This window comes from Lagenorhynchus albirostris, chromosome 2 (assembly GCF_949774975.1).
Source record: "Lagenorhynchus albirostris chromosome 2, mLagAlb1.1, whole genome shotgun sequence".
NCBI lineage: Eukaryota > Metazoa > Chordata > Mammalia > Artiodactyla > Delphinidae > Lagenorhynchus > Lagenorhynchus albirostris.
Genome location: NC_083096.1, coordinates 54,410,678 through 54,425,786, shown reverse-complemented (window position 1 = coordinate 54,425,786; position 15,109 = coordinate 54,410,678). Strand labels below are relative to the sequence as shown.

Sequence of the window (15,109 nt, the reverse complement as noted above, 5' to 3'; positions counted from 1 at the left end):
AGCCCTGTCACATCATTACATGGAGCTTTCCTTTGGGACCAAATAAAATCCGCTCATCTCCCCATCATAGAGCTGTCCTGGTGATTTGGGCATCTCTGCAGTCTGGGGGCAGGCTTGGAACGCCAAACACTGCCTCCCGGGCCACTGATGGAGTACCCAGCTCAGCATTTTTCATCATCAGTTTAAAAAGTGAAAATGCTTCCACATCTCAGAGCTGAGGAACTGGATCTGAATAATAATTATGTGTGCGTAATTGAGGCACTCCACCTTCAAAACATCCCCTGTCTTATCACTTCTTACCACTCCAGTTCAGGCCACTCTCACTGCTCTTCTAGACAATTGCAGTCTAGACAATGTTCTGCAGGTCCAGTTGGGGATGGTATGTTTCATTGGCAAGCCAGAATTATGGGACCTAGTGACAGCCCATATCAAGGCGGTGTACTCTTTTTGACAATTCATTTTCCTACAGACTACCCCTTCAAACCACCTAAGGTTGCATTTACAACAAGAATTTATCATCCAAATATTAACTGTTTCTAAAGTTCTTTTATCCATTTGTTCACTGCCATGTGATCCAAACCCAGACGAGCCCCTAGTGCCAGAGATTGCACAGATCTATAAAACAGACAGAGATAAGTACAACAGAATATCTCGGGAATGGACTCAGAAGTATGCCATGTGATGCTACCTTAAAATCAGAATACCCTGCATTATAGCTGGAATCAACTTCAAATTACTGTTAAAAAAAAGCCCAATTTCTCTGCTTCCACTTGATCCCCTCTAGAGTCTATTTTTCACACAGCGGGCCAGAGTGTGCTGCTCAAAGCCCTCCAATGCCTTCCCACAACACACTAGAAGAGCATCCACTCTCCCCACTGTGGTGTGAAGGCTCCACCACGTGACCCCCATGCATCTCCCCAGTCTCCCCACTTCCCCGCCTCCACTCCAGCCACACAGGCCTCTTGCTCTCCAAGAGTAGCCCCAGCCTATTTCTTCCTCAGGGCCTTTACGTGTGCTTTCCCCTCCTCCTGGAATATTCTTCCTCCATTTCTCCACTCAGTTCCCTCCCTGGATTCATTCAAGTCTTTACTCAAAAGTCACTTTTTCAGAGGGGACTTTAAAACTAGACACTGTTCCCTGCCATACCCCACCTCCCTCCATCATGCTCGAGCCCTAGATCTCACATTGTTTTCTTCATAATTCTTACTATGAACCCGTAATTTTTATATTTTATTGATTCATTTTCTTATTTCTGCTTGGTTTCCTAGCTGAAGTTCCTTGAGAGCAGGCAGAGCCATGCCTGCCCTTTTTGTGGTGGAATCCATTGGGCCTAGAGTGGCGCCTGCTACACAGAAGCTGCTTTGTGAACATGTTTTACATGAATGAACATAGGAGGCCATTTCTCAGGTTTATGGAGATGGAACACAAGTGGTGAAATTGCTTGTCTGCATAGAGGACCCTAAGCATAAGTGCACACACACACATACACACACACACTCACACACACACACACATACACTGTAGCAATGAAATGGGTAGACAGAAATATAAGTAGATTTCTTTCCTGAGATTTAAAACTATGGTTTGGGTCAGTTCTCAGCCAGAATCTGCTCTACCTTAGGGCATTTCTTCTGGTCCTACAGGGCTATGTCATTCTTTGCCAACTGTGCAGGCAGATTCTTCAGGAGAAATGAGTCTGTGAGAAAGCAGTCTGGTTTCTGAGTGACCTATCTTCCTTAGTGGAGCCTCCTGAAGGCCTCTCACATTTTGGATTTAAAAACAGGAATGGTAAGAAATTTGGGTAGGTTTTGGCCAGATAATTTTGTCCAATGTGACATTGGCTGGGGTCATTCGCTTGTCTGTAGTCAGCTGCTGCCTAACATGGGCTGGAAAGTCTTAGAAGGCGTCACTCACATGCCTGGCTTCTTGATGCTTCTCTGTGAGGCTTTTTTCTCTCTCCATGTGGCTGATTGGGCTTCCTCACAGCATGGTCTCAAGCTAGCTGGACTTCCAAGAGGGAGCAGCAGTTTACCACTGAGTTCTAATTGTAACTCTGTTACTTATTAGCTTTATGACCCTGGGCAAATTATTTCAGTTCTCTCAGCTTAAACTTCCTCATCTGTGAAATGGAGATAATAATACATGTCTTAGAATGTCATTGTGAGGATTTAAAGTGATAATATGTATAACAGGAAAATAGAATCCCAGAACGTCAGGACCCAGGCCTTTGCGTGGACAGGGAGAGAATAACTTTTCTATTCCCTTCCTTTCTACTTATGATAGCTACTTATGGGACAGTGATCTCAGACCACACATGTGACCTGGGGCTTGTGCCAGAAAATTTGCTGTTTCAAAGCTCTGATGATTCTTTGTGTTGTTTGGGGGTAGAGCCCAGAGTAGAAACTCACATAGAGAGCCCTCTGTAGTTGTTGAAGGTAATGCACAGGGGGGATGAGGCAGTGCACCAAGGGGACCTGGAAATTCCCTGAGTAATAAAGTAAGAGGAAATGTCTGTTTCCTGGCCCTGGAAAGCAGAGGAAAGAGAGGATGGTGGAAAGCTCACAATGGCAGGTTGAGATCCCGGGTACATGGAGGATTAGCAAGAGATGCTGCCTGGCCTGATGTGTGATATTCCACTTCAGTCTGTCTCTGGTCTGCGGTTGCCTCCACTATCACAGACTTTCAGGGAAAGCTTTCTGTTCGTGCTGTGTGGAGGCCTAAGGAGCAGGGGCCATATCCACTCAACACCGGAAAAGGAGAGAGGACAGCATCTCAGAAGGGAGATGGTGAAAGGGGGTAAGAAATGCGCTGACAGCAGGAGTTCGAAGAACATTTGCATCCACCTGCGAAATTCTGGAAAAGATAACTGACTTCTCTAACTTAGGATGGTTAGGTAGGGGCTCAGACTATTACACTGGGGGCAGCTGAGCCAGGAAGCTGGTAGAGTTGGGGATATTCTGGTTATGTACCTAAAGGACTTGACCCACAGATGACTTAGCTTAGTTGGTGACTTCTCTTACTCAGAGTTCTGGTAACTTGCTAAGGGAAATAAAGCTTGGCATGGTAACTGCCATTTGACTCTGGTCTAAGTCTTCACTTTTACACTATTCCACATTTCCTTCAAGTACTCTATATTTGTGCCTAAGCTTTTTGTTGTTGTTTTTTTAGAATATTAGAGCTAAATTAAAGGTGCGGTGGCAGCTTCTAGCCAAGTTAAATGGTGACTCACTCTAGGTCACCGGAGGCAAGGCAGGGCATTCTTAGGGTTGGCTGAGAATTCCCCAAGTGCACTTTCTCTCTAGGTCAAGTCTCCAGTGACTAGCAGGCTCTGAAGTCCTTCTCTGTTCCAGCTATTTTAAAATCTTGTTTATATGCTAATCATACTCCATCCTTAGCTGGCCTTCTATCATCTGTCAAGTGAATAGTCACCATAATGGGAAAAGGACCCAGAAATTTAAATGAGAAAAGACAAAGTGTGAGTGACCAGAAGCCAGCGTAGCAGAAACATAAATTCCTGTTCAGAACCACCTTGTCTCATATCTAAGCTCACACCTTTATTTTTTATTTACTCTGGCATAAGAAGGTTTCCTTGCATTAGCAATGGTACTGTTAACGTTCTATAGGCTGTAGAAGTCATGGTCACATTGAAATCCTTCCTCATTAGATGGAGGACTCTCAGATTTATTGAAACATCTACTGAGTTTAAGTCAGACTGTTTTCTACCCCTACCAAGGACCTGAGAATTCTTTGAGGGTGTTGGTGACATTTAGCCCCCTATCAGCTGTTAACATACACTCTTTCTTCCCCAAGGAGTTTTCAGAAAACTCTTCCACCTCCTTTTCTTAACCGAGACCTGGATCTCCGCAAAGTCTCAACTTCCTCTGCTGTCCTCACTCGTAGAGGCTGCTCATCCTTCCATGCAGCAACCTCCCAGGAAAATGATTGCTCTTCTCCTGACTCTCACCTCATTTCAAGGTTAATCCCTTCACCTGTGCTCTTGATCCTGGTGCTTCCTGCCTTTTCCGGAACTTTGTCACATCATTCATCCCCCTCTATCCTGTATCTTCTAGTTCTCCCCCTCTAAGTCTATCAGCTTGCTCAAGTTGCCTCTGATGTCAGAAGCTTCCCTTGAATCCACATCTTCTAGCTCTCAACAACCTCTTCCTTTCTCATGCAAACTCTTTAGAGTGGGCTGTACTTTCTGTCTCTACTTCTTCACTTCCCATTTCTTTTTAAGTCTCTTAACTTGGCTTCTGGTGCCATCATTCCATTAAAATGATCAAGTTAAAATTACCAATGATCTCTTAACTACCATATCCAATGGGATGTTTAAGACCTTATGTTTTGCTGTACTTCTGTTGCATTTGATGCAGGTTATTGAATCTCTTTCCTATTTTGGCTTTCGTGTAGTCTCACTCTTCTGGTTTTTCTTTATGACCCTTCCTCTAGATCTCCTGTGGATGGACACTACTCTCTCTTCTCACCCCTTACATTTTGGTGTTCCTTAAAGCTTACATTGTTAGTTCAGCTCTCTTCTCATTTTACATATTCTCTCAGGGTCAGTGCACCCACTTTTACGGTTTAAACCATCACCGTGCTGCTGATAACTCCGAAATCTCAGACCTCTTGCAGAGATCTTTCAGATCCTTCTGTTGAATGACTTGCTGGAAGTCGACACCAGGTTGCTACTCACCCCAACAAACCTAAATGACTATGCTGAATTCGTCATCTTTCTTACCAAACTTCCTCCTGTGTTCTCTAGCTAGATTGGTGGCCCCACCATTTACTAATCACTTAAGTAAGACATTTGAGGGCCATCCTGAGCATCTCCCTTTCTTCCCTTCTCATTCAATCTACCTCCCAATGTGGCTGGTTTCGCCTCCCAAAGAGCTCTCATTCTATTCCTGTCTCATCCCCACAACCACTTCCCTACTTCAGGCTCCTCTCACCTCTCTCCTAACCACAACAACAACTCCTAATTGCTCTCCCTACCTCCATTGTTTACCTCCTTCAAATCATCTTCCAGACAGCTGGCAGAGGATTGCACTTCATAACTAAGTTTGACTGTAGTATGCCCTTGATTGAATTCTGTCCATGGCTCCCCAGTTTTTATTTGCAGGGTGAAGTGCACATTCCTTAACATGGTATACACTGCTCTTCATGAGTGACCCCTGCTAGCTTCTCCAGGTTAATTTCCTGGCATCCTCCTCACAGTATATTCTCCAGCAAGAAAGTTTCTTTTGTTCCCCAATGCATGCCATGTTATTCCTCAACACACACACACACACACACACACACACACACACACACACACACACACACACACACACACACACACAGAGGCACGCACGCACACACTCCGCTTTCTCTAAGTTAGATGCCATTTCTTTATTCTGCCCCAAGACCCTGCCATTTCTACCTCTACAGTTTACCACATCCCATTGTGATTTTCAGTTTTTTGACTGTCGAGAGCAGTGTTTTAATATCTGGGCTGCCAGTGACTAGCCCATAGTAGGCATTCCTGGCGCATATTACAAATTACATATTACAAATTAGTATTTGTTGAGTGGATGAAGGAATGAATAAACGTGTTCTCTAGGGAGTTCAGGCTCCTGGATCTGTCTGTATAGATTGGGCCTCTCTGTATCTTCAACTCAGAACGTGAAGAGTGAACTAACAACGGTGCCTACAGATACCTCTGAGACCACCTTGTCACTGTTCCCATATTTTATTGTAATTCTCAGATTGTTTGGTCACTTCTTTGGTATTGGAATAATAGGAAGATTTCTCCACAGATCCACATGCTGAATAGTAAAAGCAATTTATAATTCTGGGATTACTTGCATAAAATTAACATGTACATAAATAAGCTATTTTCTATTTTCAGGCTACCTCAGAAAATGTTGCTTGCTCCTTTTCTTTTTTTTCTACACCTCCTTATTCTCCTACTCAGTTTGCTGGGTGGGAAAAGAGTTCCCTTGTCAAGAGAAGGAAATTCTTGGAGCTGGAGGAGGCTGAGAGTCACTGCAAACTTTGCTTCTTCCTGGATTTTATAGAGTATTGCATTAGGATGGGCATCTTCCAGTTTAGAAAAGTTTGTCTCTCTGTGAGTCCTACTCTCTCCCAAGCATCCTCCTCCCTATGGCCCCCAGTACCCAACTGGAACCCCCTCTACCCTCCTGAACATATGTGAAAAATTCAGAGCAAGGTTAGTCCTGGGCAAACTGAGGGAGACGCGAATTCGGATGCATTGTCTCATGTCCCTTCCATCCCTGCAACACAGAAAGAGAAGGAGGGCCCTCCCATCAGCAAATTAGTGGCCGAATTTCAGGCCAGAGAGAGGGAAATGTATGAGGTAAGCAGACCTTTTGTTGATTAATGTCTTCAGACCACGTTACAGAAGCAATTGCCTGCTTGACCTATTAATCAAGATAGGGAAACATTTGTCTTTGAGCAATAAATTTTAAGACTCTTCAGACTTCCTATATATTCCTTAGCTTCTTCCAATCACAAACATTTCTCAAAGAAAACTGAGGGGCAGGAGTGGTAGCGATAAAATTATAGGTTTTTCTTTGTTACCCAGGAAATTCTAAATGCAGGCTACTCCTGAGGTTATGAGACAATTCTAAACTGGGAAATACAGCATGTGAGGACAAAGACAGCAGGGACAGTTGCTAATAAGTGGCAGGCTATATTCTTTCTCTTGTCATTTGCTGCAGAAACATGAATCATGACCACATCTTTCTAGATCAGGGAGGGCCTCAGAGTCCCCCACAGATGCTCCCATGCCTGCTGACATATCCCTCGTCAGATGGCCTGAGTGTGACTGTGAGCTGTCCAAATGTTCCTTCCCTACTTTGAGAGTGCTGAAATGGAAAAACCCCAAGAATGTACTGCAATGGAACCTAGGACTCTGAGGCTGGGTTTCTTTAGCTGCTTGATACAGGATAAAAAGTTGGAAGAATGCTAATGGATATGTCATGGGTGGAGATAATGGGTAGATAAACGGCATTACAGATACGTGAGACTATCTATTTCAGGGTAGGAGACAGTGAAGGATGGAGTGGGAGGTCTGAGGGGCATATTTCTCCTTCTCCATTCCTCTATCCTTGCCCCAGTCTGCTCAAGAGGTACCAGAAAGATGCAAACATGGAAGTATATTTTATCTAAAAGAATTATTCCGCTTTTGATTTTAGTTAGTTTTGATCCTTCAAATAGGATGACCTTGTAAAAGTGTTCAAAATATAGAGGAGCCACAGAGTATGACCCACAAAATTCTTCATTTAGGAGATCCACAGATTTCAAGATAATTGATCAAACTCCCCAATTCGTTTTATGAAGCAATCATAATTTTAATCTCAAGATTTTCACCAAGATATAAACTAAAATAAAAACTTTATATTATTTCCATTTATAGATGTAGGTATAGGACTTTTAAATAAAATATTATTAGTTAGAGAGACTAGTTGTAAATCCAGTTGATGGAGTCCTAAAAGGGGGGTGGGAAAGGAAGAGGTGAGTAGAAGGCACTAAAGAGAAGCTCTACTCGTGTCAGTATTTGGACGAGAGAAAGTCCTGGTGAGTTAATTACTTCAAGGAATGAAAGATAAGAAGGCTTATCATTGTATAGAATACAGTGAATCCATGTTATCAAAATAATACATAGTAGTGGGTAAAAGAAGTGAATTTGTAACACAAATACTGGTGTATTTTTATGTCAGCGCCTACTATCTGTCAGTGCCTACTATCCTATGTGGAAATGAAAGCTGGATAAACTAGCTAAATATAAAAGTGAATCAGTGGTATTTAAGAGGTAGTGTGGTACAGTTTTAGTAATCAGAAGACCCGAGATCTAGTCCAATTCAGCCACTAATTTGCTGTGAGACCTTAGAGAAGTCAGTTGACTTATCGTGAAATGAGGTAGTTGATTTAGATCAACACTTCTCAAATTTTAATATGCATGTGAATCACCTGAGGATCTTGTTTAATGTGGATTCTGTTTCAGTCCGTCTGGGGCTGGCCTGAGAGTCTGCATGTCTATGTCTATGATCTCTATGTCTCTTCCACTTCAACTGAACATGGTTTCATGATGTGCTCTTTTTTTAAAAAAATGTTTTGCTTTTTTATAACATCTTTATTGCAGTATAATTGCTTTACAATGTTGTGTTAGTTTCTGCTGTATAACAAAGTGAATCAGCTATATGTATACATATATCCCCATATCCCCTCCCTCTTGCACCTCTCTCCCACCCTCCCTATCCCACCCCTCTAGGTGGTCACAAAGCACTGAGCTGATCTCCCTGTGCTATGCGGCTGCTTCCCACTAGCTATCTGTTTTACATTTGGTAGTGTATATATGTCCATGCCACTCTCTCACTTCATCCCAGCTTACCCTTCCCCCTCCCTGTGTCCTCAAGTCCATTCTCCACGTCTTCATCTTTATTCCTGTCCTGCCCCTAGGTTCATCAGAACCATTTTTTGTTTTTAGACTCCATATGTATGTGTTAGCATATGGTATTTGTTTTTCTCTTTCTGACTTACTTCACTCTGTATGACAAACTCTAGGTCCATCCACCTCACTACAAATAACTCAACTTCATTTCTTTTTATGGCTGAGTAATATTCCATTGTATATATGTGCCACATCTTCTTTATCCATTCATCTGTCAATAGACACTTAGGTTTCTTCCATATCCTGGTTATTGTAAATAGTGCTGCAGTGAACATTGTGGTATATGTCTCTTTTTGAACTATGGTTTTCTCAGGGTATATGCCCAGTAGTGGTATTGCTGTGTCCTATGGTAGTTCTATTTTTAGTTTTTTAAGGAACCTCCATACTGTTCTCCATAGTGGTTGTATCAATTTACATTCCCACCAATGGTGCAAGAGGGTTCCCTTTTCTCCACACCCTCTCCAACATTTATTGTTTGTCGAATTTTTGGTGATGGCCATTCTGATCGTTGTGAGGGGATACCTCATTGTGGTTTTGATTTGCATTTCTCTAATGATTAGTGACATTGAGCATCCTTTCATGTGTTTGTTGGCAATCTGTATATCTTCCTTGGAAAAATGTCTATTTAGGCCTTCCGCCCATTTTTGGTTTGGGTTGTTTTTTGACATTGAGCTTCATGAGCTGCTTGTATATTTTGGAGATTAATTCTTTGACAATTGCTTTGTTTGCAAATATTTTCTCCCATTCTGAGGGTTGTCTTTTCATCTTGCTTATGGTTTCCTTTGCTGTGCAAAAGCTTTTAAGTTTCATCAGGTCCCATTTGTTTGTTTTTATTTCCATTTCTCTAGGAGGCAGGTCAAAAAGGATTTTGCTGTGATTTATGTCGTAGAGTGTTCTGCCTATGTTTTCCTCTAAGAATTTTATAGTGTCTGCCCTTACATTTAGGTCTTTAATCCATTTTGAGTTCATTTTTGTGTATGGTATTAGGAAGTGTTCTAATTTCATTCTTTTCCATGTAGCTGTCCAGTTTTCCCAGCACCACTTATTGAAGAGACTGTCTTTTCTCTGTATATTCTTGCATCCTTTATCAAAGATAAGGTGACCATATGTGTGTGGGACAATCTCTGGGCTTTCTATCCTGTTCCATTGATCTATATTTCTGATTTTGTGCCATACCATACCATCTTGATTACTGTAGCTTTGTAGTATAGTCTGAAGTCAGGGAGGCTGATTCCTCCAGCTCCATTTTTCTTTCTCAAGATTGCTTTGGTTATTCGGTATCTTTTGTGTTTCCATACAAATTGTGAAATTTTTTGTTCTAGTTCTGTGAAAAATGCCATTGGTAGTTTGATAGGGATTGCATTGAATCTGTAGATTGCTTTGGGTAGGATAGCCATTTTCACAATATTGATTCCTCCAATCCAAGAACATGGTATATCTCTCCATCTGTTTCTATCATGTTTAATTTCTTTCATCAGTGTCTTATAGTTTTCTGCATACAAGTCTTTGTCTCCTTAGGTAGGTTTATTCCTAGGTATTTTATTCTTTTATTGCAATGGTAAATGGGAGTGTTTCCTTAATTTCTCTTTCAGATTTTTCATCATTAGTGTATAGGAATGCAAGAGATTTCTGTGCATTAATTTTGTATCCTGCTACTTTACCCAATTAATTGATTAGCTCTAGTAGTTTTCTGATAGGATCTTTAGGATTCTCTACGTATAGTATCGTGTCATCTGCAAACAGTGACAGTTTTACTTCTTCTTTTCTGATTTGGATTCCTATTATTTCTTTTTCTTCTCTAATTGGCATGGCTAAAACTTCCAAAACTATGTTGAATAATAGTGGTGAGAGTGGGCAACCTTGTCTTGTTCCTGATCTTAGAGGAAATGGTTTCAGTTTCTCACCATTGAGAACGATGTTGACTGTGGGTTTGTCATATATGGCCTTTATTATGTTGAGGTAGGTTCCCTCTATGCCTACTTTCTGGAGAGCTTTTATCATAAATGGGTGTTGAATTTTGTTGAAAGCTTTTTCTGCGTCTATTGAGATGATCATATGGTTTTTCTCCTTCAGTTTTTTAATATGGTGTATCACATTGATTGATTTGCGTATATTGAGGAATCCTTGCATTCCTGGGATAAACCCCACTTGATCATGATGTATGATCCTTTTAATGTGTTGTTGGATTCTGTTTGCTAGTATTTTGTTGAGGATTTCTGCATCTATGTTCATCAGTGATATTGGCCTGTAGTTTTCTTTTTCTGTGACATCTTTGTCTGGTTTGGTATCGGGGTGATTGTGGCATCGTAGAATGAGTTTGGGAGTGTTCCTCTCTCTGCTATATTTTGGAAGAGTTTGAGAGGGATAGGTGTTAGATCTTCTCTAAATGTTTGATAGACTTTGCCTGTGAATCTATCTGTTCCTGGGCTTTTGTTGGAAGATTTAAAATCATAGTTTCAATTTCAGTGCTTGTGATTGGTCTGTTTATATTTTGTATTTCTTCCTGGTTCAGTCTCATAAGGTTTTACTTTTCTTAGAATGTGTCTGTTTCTTCCAGGTTGTCCAGTTTACTGGCATATAGTTGCTTGTAGTAATTTTTCATGATCCTTTGTATTTTCTGCAGTGTCAGTTGTTACTTCTTTTTCATTTCTAATTCTGTTGATTTGAGTCTTCTCCCTCTTTTTCTTGATGAGTTTGGCTATGGTTTATCAATTTTGTTTATCTTTTCAAAGAACCAGCTTTTAGTTTTATTGATCTTCATTATAGTTTTCTTCATTTCTTTTTCATTTATTTGTGATCTGATCTTTATGATTTCTTTCCTTCTGCTAACTTTGTTTTCTTTGTTGGTGTTGTTGTTCTCCTTTCTCTAATTGCTTTAAGTGTAAGTTTAGTTTGTTTGAGATTTTTCTTGTTTCTTGAGGTAAGATTGTATTGCTATAAACTTCCCTCTTAGAACTGCTTTTGCTGCATCCCATAGGTTTTGGGTCATTGTGTTTTCATTGTCATTTGTTTCTAGGTATTTTTTTATTTCCTCTTTGATTTCTTCAGTGATCATTTGGTTATTTAGTAGTGTATTGTTTAGCCTCCATGTGTTTGTATTTTTTACAGTTTTTTTTTTCCTGTAATTGATGTCTAGTCTCATAGCCTTGTGGTCAGAAAAGATACTTGATACAATTTCAGTTTTCTTAAATTTACCAAGGCTTGATTTGTGACCCAAAATATGATCTATCATGGAGAATGTTCCATGAGTACTTGAGAAGAAAGTGTATTCTGTTGGTTTTGGATGGAATGTCCTATAAATATCAATTAAGTCCGTCTTGTCTAATGTGTCATTTAAAGCTTGTGTTTCCTTATTTATTCTCATTTTGGATGATCTGTCCGTTGGTAAAAGTGGGGTGTTAAAGTCCCCTACTATGATTGTGTTACTGTCAATTTCCCCTTTTATGGCTGTTAGTATTTGCTTTATGTATTGAAGTGCTCCTATGTTGTTGGGTGCATAAATATTTACAATTGTTATATCTTCTTGTTGGATTGATCCCTTGATCATTATGTATTCTCCTTCTTTGTCTCTTATAATAGTCTTTATTTTAAAGTTTATTTTGTCTGATATGAGAATTGCTACTCCAGCTTTCCTTTGATTTCCATTTGCATGGAATATCTTTTTCCATCCCCTCACTTTCAGTCTGTATGTGTCCCTAGGTCTAAAGTGGGTCTCTTGTAGACAGCATATATACGGGTCTTGTTTTTCTATCCATTCAGCCAGTCTATGTCTTTTGATTGGAGCATTTAATCCATTTACATTTAAGGTAATTATCAATATCTGTGTTCCTATTACCATTTTCTTAATTGTTTTGGGTTTGTTTTTTAGGTGTTTTCCTTCTCTTGTGTTTCCTGCACAGAGAAATTCCTTTAGTATTTGTTGTAAAGCTGGTTGGGTGGTGCTGAAGTCTCTTAACTTTTGCTTGTCTGTAAAGGTTTTAATTTCTCCGTCAAATCTGAATGACATCCTTGCTGGGTAGAGTAATCTTGGTTGTAGGATTTTCCCTTTGATCACTTTAAAGATGTCTTGCCACTCCCTTCTGGCTTGCAGAATTTCTGCTGAAAGATCAGCTGTTAACCTTATGGGTATTCCCTTGTATGTTATTTGTTGCTTTTCCCTTGCTGCTTTTAATATTTTTTGTTTGGATTTAATTTTTGATAGTTTGATTAATATGTGTCTTGGCGTGTTTCTCCTTGGATTTATCCTGTATGGGATTCTCTGCGCTTCCTGGACTTGATTGACTATTTCCTTTCCTATGTTAGGGAAGTTTTCATCTATAATCTCTCAAATATTTTCTAAGAACGTTTCTTTTTCTCTTCTTCTTCTGGGACCCGTATAATTGGAATTTTGGTGCATTAAATGTTGTCCCAGAGGTCTCTGACACTGTCCTTAATTCTTTTCATTCTTTTTTCTTTATTCTGCTCTACAGCAGTTATTTCCACAATTTTATCTTTAAGGTCACTTATCTGTTCTTCTGCCTCAGTTATTCTGCTATTGATTCCTTCTAGAGAATTTTTAATTTCATTTATTGTGTTGTTCATCATTGTTTGTTTGCTCTTTAGTTCTTCTAGGTCCTTGTTAAATGTTTCTTGTATTTTCTTCATTCTGTTTCCAAGATTTTGGATCATCTTTACAATCATTATTCTGAATTGTTTTTCAGGTAGACTGCCTATTTCCTCTTCATTTGTTTGGTCTGGTGGGTTTTTACCTTGCTCCTTTATGTGCTGCATATTTCTCTGTCTTCTCATTTTGTTTAACTTACTGTGTTTGGGGTCTCCTTTTTGCAGGCTGCAGGTTCATAGTTCCCGTTTTTTTTGGTGTCTGCCCCCAGTGGCTAAGGTTGGTTTAGTGGGTTGTGTAGGCTTCCTGGTCAAGGGGATGTGCCTGTGTTCTGGTGGGTGGGACTGGATCTTGTCTTTCTGGTGGGCAGGGCCACGTCTGGTGGTGTGTTCTGGGGTGTCTGTGAACTTAGTATGCTTTTAGACAGCGTCTCTGCTAATGGGTGAGGTTGTGTTCATGTCTTGCTAGTTGTTTGGCATGGGGCGTCCAGCACAGGAGCTTGCTGGCCGTTGGGTGGAACTGGGTCTTAGTGTTGAGACAGAGGTCTCTGGTGGTCTAGTGTCCTAGACTTGGCTCTCTCACCTTGGAGGCTCAGGCCTGACTCCAGGCCAGAGCACCAAGACCCTGTCAGCCACACGGCTCAGAAGAAAAGGAACTAAAAAAAAAAGGAAGAAAAAAAAATAAATAAATAAAGAAGAGAGCAACCAAACCAATAAACAAAACCACCAGTAATAAGAAGCACTAAAAGCTAAACTAAGATAAACATAAAAATCAGAAACAAATCAGTCACAGACAGCAAACCCCAAGTGTACAGCTGCTCCCAAAGTCTACCACCTCAATTTTGGGAACGTTTGTCATCTTTTCAGGTATTCCACAGATGCAGGGTTCATCAAGTTGATTGTGGGGATTTAGTCCACTGCTCCTGAGCCTGCTCGGAGAAATTTCTCTTTCTGTTCTTTGTTCGCACAGCTCCTGGGGTTCAGCTTTGGTTTTGGCCCCACTCTGTGTGTAGGTCGCCCTCAGGCATCTCTTCCCTGCCCAGACAGGAGGGGGTTAAAGTAGCGGCTGATTAGGTCTCTCTTTCTCTCTTAGGCCGGGGAGAAGGAGGGGTACGGTAGTCATAATTGGAATGCGGGGTGAGCCAGCGGCGGCAGAGGCCAGTGTGACATTGCAACAGCCTGAGGTGCACCATGTGTTTTCCTGGGGAAGTTGTCCCTGGATCTCGGGACCCTGGCAGTGGTGTGCTGCACAGGCTCCCAGGGTGGGGGTAGGGGTATGGGTAGTGACCTGTGCTTGCACACAGGATTCTTAGTGGCAGTGGCAGCAGCGTTAGCATTTTATGCCCATCTCTGGGTTCCGAGCTGATAGGTGTGGCTCATGCCTGTCTCTTCTCTGTAGCTCACTTAGGCAGTACTCTGCCTTCTGTGGGCACACAGGGAAGGAATCCCCTCTCTTTGAGCACTCCAAAACAATGGTCTCTTGCCTCTTAGGCAGGTCCAGACTTTTTCTCTGACTCCCTCCCAGCTACCTGTGGCGCACTAGCCCCCTTCAGGCTGTGTTCATGCAGCCAACCCCAGTCCTCTCCCTGGGATCTGACTTCCAAAGCCCAAGCCTCAGCTCCCAGCCCCCACCCGCCCCAGTGGGTGAGCTGAGAAGCCTCTCGGACTGCTGAGTACTGGTCGGCACCGATCCTCTGTGCGGGAATCTCTCTGCTTTGCCCTGTGTACCCCTGTTGCTGCGCTCTCCTCTGTGGCTCTGAAGCTTACCCCCGCCCACCCCCCCGCCCCGTCTCTGCCAGTGAAGGGGCTCCCTAGTGTGTGGAAACTTTCCTCTTTCACAGCTCCCTCCCAGAGGTGCCCATTCCATTCCTATTCTTTTGTCTCTGTTTTTTCTTTTTTCTTTTTCCCTACCCGGGTACATGGGGATTTTGCCTTTTGGGAAGTCTGAGGTCTTCTGCCAGTGTTCAGTAGGTGTTCTGTAGGGGTTGTTCCACATGTAGATGTATTTTTTTTGATGTAGGAACAGGTGGCGAGGACCCAACGAGAGGAACAGTCAAC

At 41.6% G+C, this 15,109-nt stretch overlaps 1 pseudogene; it reads left to right on the top strand.

The window, feature by feature from the left end:
• Positions 1-356: 356 nt before the first annotated feature.
• On the top strand, positions 357-735 carry LOC132515820 (ubiquitin-conjugating enzyme E2 D3-like; annotated as a pseudogene).
• Positions 736-15,109: the final 14,374 nt, after the last annotated feature.